Genomic DNA, 7,748 nt, shown 5'->3' on the forward strand with positions numbered 1-7,748 from the left:
AATTTTATTATAGAGCAAAATAAAATATAAACTTAATAATAATCAATATTATTTATTTAATATGCTACTTAAAAACTTAATTTTTCTCAAAATTATAATTATTTTATATTAATATAATTTTTTTATATTTTTCAACTAACCGTTGATAACAAGGTCAAAATTAATTTTATACTTTCTTTTATTTTAAAAAAATTATATATATATATATATATTAAATTTTTAGTTTTTCTTTTGTTGTGATTATAATATATTAGTTTTATTTTCTAATTCAATTTTTTTACATAATCTATACTAATGAATAAAAAATTCCCTAAAAGTTTATTTGTTTGACATTTGGCATAAAAGAATTGGTTAAATTTTTTAATTGTTTTCAACTATTCAAATATAAAGAAAGAAACTGGCAAAAAATGATAAAAAAAAAGTAATCTCTACTTTCTATATATTATATATTAAAATCATTTAAAATGATTTGATAAATCAAATAAACGGAGAAAGAGGGATAAGGAAAGGGAAAGCTTTTGTAGACATGAATAAGAGAAGAAAAAAAAGAGCAAAAAAAAAAAAGATAAAAAAGATAAAAGATAAAAATAAAATAAAATAGAAGCTTTTGGTGCCTCATAGAAAAATGAAATCCAGGAGAAAAAGAAAAGAGAAAGAGAATAGGGATAGTAACAATGGCCGATTCTTTACCTTCCCTTAACATTGCCTATTAATTTTCAATCTCTTCTTCTTTGTCTTTTGTCCCCCCTTAAATCTCTATTTGATTGGTGAGAAAAAAATCAAATAAAAAAAAAAGAAAAAAAGGAAGATTTTTGTAAGTTTTTTTATGTTGCTTTTTCTAATAATTTTTTTTTAATTGGGGATTTAAGAGGGAATTGTATATGATAATTTTTTTTTTTACTTCCTTCTTTGCTTCTTTAGGTGTCTTCTTCTCATTGTTTTTCCTTCTTCTATTCTTTTCTTCTAATTCCTTTCTTTCAAGTATTTCATTTTTTTGAATGTTTTTTGCTTTATATCATAATTTTTTTTATGTGTTCATCTTATTTTGTAGCATTCCTTTTTTGTTTTATGGGTTTTCTTATTTTTTTTGGCTTTAATTTTTCATTTGTTGGTTCAATCTTAAATGGAAAATTATAGTATCGATGTTTTTGTATTTAGTCAAAAGAATATATATCAATTTGGATTTTATTTGTTTTGGCTTTTTAATTCTATTAAAAAGAAATTGTTTAAATAAAATTTAAATTGATCTTTGTTTATGGATGTTTTGTAGCAAATACCAATGGAAGTTAAATATTTTAAAAGTTATTGGTTTCAATTTTTTTGTTAAATAATTTAACATTTTTTATTATTTTTTCCCTGCAACAATTGTGCTTTAATAGGTTCAACTTCAATCCAAGGTATTTTTAAAGCTATCATTGTTCATGTTTTAGTTATTTTTAGATCTTTATATGAATTTTTTTATTTAAAAGTACGCATATTGATTTTTCACATTTTTATGATTACATATAAATTTTAATGATCTTTTCTTTGCACGCCAATTCCAATTAGAAATAGAACTCTCAATGTAGTTTGAACTCCTCCTTGCCAAATCTGACTTTCATGCCACCTCTTACTAGAAATAGAATTTCAACTTCAATTGAAACTCTTTTTATATAGCTTTTTAATTTGCCCACTCCAAATAGGATTAAAAGAATAATTACTAGGATTAATCCAAAGTTGGTTTAAGCATCTTTATTCAAACCAAATTTTAAATCTCATTTTTGCTATGTCAGCTTACTAATTAAGTACCTCTTATCCAATGAATATTTAACTGCTACCATGTCATTTAAATGTATTCTTCTGCATTACGCACTGTAGAAAACCTCATATACTTGCATCTATAATTTTTTGGAATTAAAGCTTTGCTTCTCTAAACTGGACATTAATCTTGAATGTGCGTGGGTTGTAATTGCATGAAAATCATCATATTCTTAAACCCATATGTGCAGCATTGCTAGTTTAAAGCAAATATTTGCATTTTATTTCCAAGATTCATCCAAATTAGCTATGAATTCATCAAGATTCATTTTTTCTAGAAATTTTCCTATACATAGACAAATTAAACAAAGATAATTCTATGAAATAGAGTTATCTAAACTTATTTTCAGTTCTTAAATGAGTTACTTTTGCTTTGTTCTTAGCTAAATAAAGATTTTTTTGCTCTTAAAGTCCTTAATTTACTATTTTGTAGGAAATCTTGAAAGAAAAGATTGAATCTGGGTGAATCTTGAAGAATTTTGAAAGTTAATCAATTATGGATGATTCTTTGAATGAAACTTAATATATTTGAATGAATTTTGGACTATTTTTTATATGTTCTTGATGATTCTTTGAGTTTTTGGAAATTTTGGAATGAAAATGTAAAAATTGTGCAAGATTTACTTAGCTGAAGCCATAGGAGTTAGAATTGTTTAATAGTGATGAAAAATTCAAAAAATTCGTGCAAAATTAAAAAAAGCATGTTCAATTACAATTAGTGTTAAAAGTGTAATTTCAAGCTAAATGCAAGTTCAGGGCAGCTTATATAGTGCGCAATACATGGGATTAGTAATGAATGATATGGCAGCAAGTTTTTTGTCATTAGTCAAGAGATGACTTTGAGGCTTAAGTGGTATGATGACTTGAAAATTCTATTCAAACTGAAAAAGTCTAAACAGCCATTGATTTTCTTACCTCTACTTGGATTTCACTTATTTTTACTTAGGGTAGGACTTGCATTAAATTTAAAAAGACTCCTAAAAAGTAGGACAACATACACTTGGATTTAAATTAAGAATTAAATTTCTTTTTTTTAAGAAGAATCTTACTTGAAGATAAACTCCAAAAAGTCTCCAAGAAGCACAAAACCTATTTAAAGTTGAAGACTTTTTTTTTTAAGGTTACCTAGAGTTCAAATTAATTTAAAAACTTTTCTTTTCTCTTGAAAAACCTTAGCCGCACATCATTATTCAATTTTAAAAGATTAAAAGTTCAAGGAAAGTTAAATAGCTAAAAACTTTAAGATTTTAAGTTGGTTAAAGAATAAACCATATAAGAGCCTTTCCAAAAGAAGGTTTACATACATCCATTTGAAGAGATTCAATTTCAACAAACAAAGATTGAAGCCAAGAAGTCTTTTTCATTTGAAAAATTCAAGCAAGGCCGAACAACACTTCTTCTAGAGACAAAGTTAAAGGCTTTTTACACCTCTCTACAATACTAACTAAGGTTTCTTGTAATCTTTTTCTTACAAATAATTAGGTTTAGGAAGAAGAAAAAGTATGGTTGAGGTGACAGCCCATACTATAACTTTATAGGGTTTCTTTTATTGTTTTCTTGTTCTTTTAAGTTCGTTTGGTTTAAAGCTTAGGGTGACAAATTAGCCATTGTTCTTTTAAGCTTTTTTACTTTGTTTTCTTAAATTTTCAATTCAATTCAGTTTCATTCAAGTTAATTTAAATTTATGCAAGTTTAATTTTAAGTTTTCAAGTAATTTAAGTTCTATTTTGATTTAATTTAAGTTCAAGCTTTTTAATTTTTTGTTCTTGCTATTTACTATAATTTGCTATTTTAATTATATTCAAGTTCAGTTCATACAATTTAAAATTAATTTAGTTCTATTTTAGTTTACTTTAAGGTTTCTTAAGTTAAATTTAGTTTCACAAGTTATGCTTTCAAGTTATTAGATTAGGTTTAATGTTTACGCATGATTTAAAGTTTAATTTGCTTAAATTTAGTTTTGTTAGTTGCGATTTAAATTTATTTACATTGTTTATGATTAAAGCAAGTTAGATTAGGTTTAATTTGTTGTTCTTAAGGTTTCATGAGTTAAATTCAGTTTGCTAATTTTAGTTTTAGTTTTAGTTTTAGTTAATTCAATATCTTTTCATGATAAATTGGTTTCTTAAGTTGCTGCATTAAATTTATTATTTAGTTTAAAGAATATAGAGTTAATTCTTGTTTTAAAGTTGCAACTTAAATTCAATTTTACCTAAAGGTGCGTTTGGTAACTAGTAATCTAGTTCCAGAAAATAGAAAATTTTCTTTAAAAATGTTTTGTAGAAAAAAAATAATTTTCTGGTGTTTAGATCACTTAAAATATACCCATTTTCTAATGTTTGCTTCAACTTGTCACGATGTCTTAGGATCAAGGTGGGTGACCTAAAGTCAGACGAATGAAAAAATTTGAAAAATGGGAGTTAAAAATATTTTCAATGAAAATTAAAATAAAGAGTTGCTACTAATCTTTTTTAGGGTGTGATTGGTTACCTAAAAATTTTATCCATTCAATAAAACATTTAAAATAGATTTAAAGTTTTATAAAAAGAATAAATTTGTTGTCTATAAAATCAGAGTTTGGGTTAGGGAATCAATACGTGTAGGAAAAGATTAGCACCCTCACAATGCCAGTCGAAGATGATACCTATTGATTGCATGTTATACTTGAATTTTGGTTAAAATGGTCTTATTTTTTTTAATGTTTAAAATTAATTCCTTTTCCTTTTTTTTTCTTTTAGAACAAATCAATTTTTGAAAAAACAAAACATTTTAAAAATTTTTGGATCAAAATAAAAATATTTTAAATATTGAAATACTTCTTTCACTCTCTTATAATTAGGTAAACCTTAAAAAATATTTATAATTTAAGGGTTTTCAACTTGCCTCACAAAACCGAGATAATACCTCTCATAAATAGTAATTACCAAGAGCCCCATATCGTTAGGCTAGATCTTGATAACTATATTTATTTAAGTTATTATCTTATTTTAAAATATTTTTCTTTGAAAATATATTTTTGAAAACCAATTCATGAGATATATGAACATAATAAAATATCATGATATATGACAATATATAACTGCATGAGATATAAAAATGCATGTGATGACAATATAAAATGAAATGCAAATGCATGATTGGTTTTAAGGTTTGGGGTTGGTTTTAAGGTTAAAGTTTGGGGTTTAGGTTTAGGTGTATGGTTTAAAGTGGGTTTGTACGGTTCGGTGTTTAGGATTTAGGGTTTCAAATTTTTGAGTTTCAAGTTAGGGGTTTCAAATTTTGAGGTTTTATGAAAATGAAAATGTGGTAAAAGCAATTGGTAAAATGCTATTAATGGATGTATACACCAAAAGCATGATTTTGAAAAATAAATATAAACTAAGGTATTTTCAAAATTAAATCATAAACATGTTATGCATGATAATTCAAGAAAGAAATGGATCAAACATAAAAACTTTTCCAACTTTTGAAATGTTCCACCATTTTCTTTTATTCTTCAAAAACCAACCAAACAAACATTAAAATAAACCAAACAACCTACTAAATTATTTTTTTTTTCATTGAAAGATTAATCTAGCACCTTGAAAACTTGCTTAAGCATGACACAAACACAATCCATTACAAAGAACAAAGCAACATTTGGCTAAGAATCAATCAATGAGGTTTGGCCAAGCATGGAAAATTGCTTGGCTGAATGCCTCCCTATGGCATGCCATAATATTCATTTCATTTATCAAGCCAAATATGTATTAATCACATGGAACTTATAATATGAAAGAATTTATAGTATTAACACCATTTCATCAAGCATGTAATGAACCAAAAAAACACTACAAAAAAATGAAAGATTAGTGGCTATTTTACAGTGACGTTTCACTTACAAACGTCGTTAGCTTCTGTGTTTTTATAAAACTTAAGGTGTTTATTATTAAAATGCCACTGAATATTCAAATAGCGACGTTTTTACTTATAAACGCCACCCAAGACAAAAATTAGCAGTGTTTATAGATTAAAATGTCTTGAATAATCCTTTATAAAAAATTAGAGTGATTACTAAAGGCATTTTTGACAGACAATGCCTTGAATAATCCCCTCATAAACAAATATAGGTGATTATTGAAGGCATTTTCTACAAGAAACGCCTTCAATAATTTCGTTAAAAATTTTGAGAGGATTATTAAATGCATTTTTGGTCAAAAAAATGCCTTCAATAAATATTCTATCAAATTTTAAGGATAATACGATTGTTAACCATAAGATCATAGGTTCGATCCCTCCCTTTAGCATTTTTTGAGTTTTTGAAGGGATTATTTGTAAGAAATTATTCAAGGCATTTTTTGGGCAAAGAGGCCTTCACTAATCCATTTAAAAAATTTTGGAGAGAGAATATTGAAGGCATTTTTGACAAATAAATACCTTCAATAATCCATAGAAAAAATTTAGAATGGATTCTTGAAGGCATTTTTGACCAAAAGTGCCTTTAATAATCCAATCAATAAATTTTTATAAGGGATTATTGAAGGCGATTTTGGTTAAAAACACATTTAATAATCCATATAAAAAAGTTGAAATGGATTATTGAAGGCATTTTGGCCCAAAATGCCTTCAATAATCCACTTAATAAATTTTGTATTAGATTATTGAAGACGATTTTGATTAAAAATACCTTCAACAACATTTTGTTAAGGATTATTCAAGGTATTTTTTGGCTAAAAACATCTTCACTAATCCCATTAAAAAAATTTTGGTTTAATTATATATGTAAAGTTAGTTGTAGGTTTATGCCCAGAAAATATTTGAAGTCAGTTGTAAGTTTAAGCCTAGAAAACATTTGGTTTATATACGTGATACTACAAATTATATTTTGAAATTTACATTATGAACATTGTTGTATTTCAATAAATTGACCACACATCCGAATTTAAAACCAATAACGTTGCCATATAAATATATTTTTTTTCAAATAATCGTACTCAATATATGTGTATTCATATAAAACAAATATATACCAATAATATTAAACCAATACCCCAATCTACAAAATTAAATTATCTATTCAACATGGCATGTTAAAATCATTATAACAAATGATCCTTATATATTTACATTCAACTAACAATGTCCAACCTCAAGGTTTATCAATAAATGATAATACATACTCACACCACTCTTTATGAACTTCATCAAGTTCCTCTACCGTGAAGCTTTCTTTACTTTCCCACTAAAAAAAATTAGAAGTAAATGTTAATAAATGAGAATATAATTTAGCTTTTTTTTTTTTTAAGATATAACGACTTTATGAAATTTATACTAACCTTGAATGGTATTGTCATAAAATCATATAAAACTATCTCATGCATAAAATGAAGGACATAATATCCACATTCAGTATATCTGGGTTGACGAGGTACCTAAAAATTAAATTTAATGAGTTTAAAAAATATTTATCTACACAAACTCAGCAAAAAAGAATAAATTTTACATTTACCGAGAATGACACCTAGTTTATCTTGGCCTTTTTATCAAATGTAGATATTATTGAAAATAAAAAAATTACTTAATACATAAATAAAATTACTTATGAAGAAATAAAAGATATATAATATAATTACATGTAATACCTATTTATAAAAGTTTTAATTTCAGGGTTAGGCATCGTCATTAGTTGAGTTGAATTAAGTAAGTATGGCATTAAGGAATTGGTATCGATCATAATAAGCTACCAGTGATGGCTGTAAAATAATAAGAATGATAAACTCAGATTATACATCATATCAGATTCAGGTAAGGTTGAAATAATTATTTGTGTGAATATAACTTACTGCGTATTATACGGGAGTAAATATAATCAGCTCATTTTTTCATGCATTTAATCACATGATTAGCACAAAAAGTAACTGTGTCACTCTGCTCACTAATGAAGTTAGGGTCAATGAATCTAAATTTATGGG

The sequence above is a fragment of the Durio zibethinus genome, chromosome 7, assembly GCF_047325235.1.
Source record: "Durio zibethinus cultivar Kanyao isolate XHJ-2024 chromosome 7, ASM4732523v1, whole genome shotgun sequence".
NCBI lineage: Eukaryota > Viridiplantae > Streptophyta > Magnoliopsida > Malvales > Malvaceae > Durio > Durio zibethinus.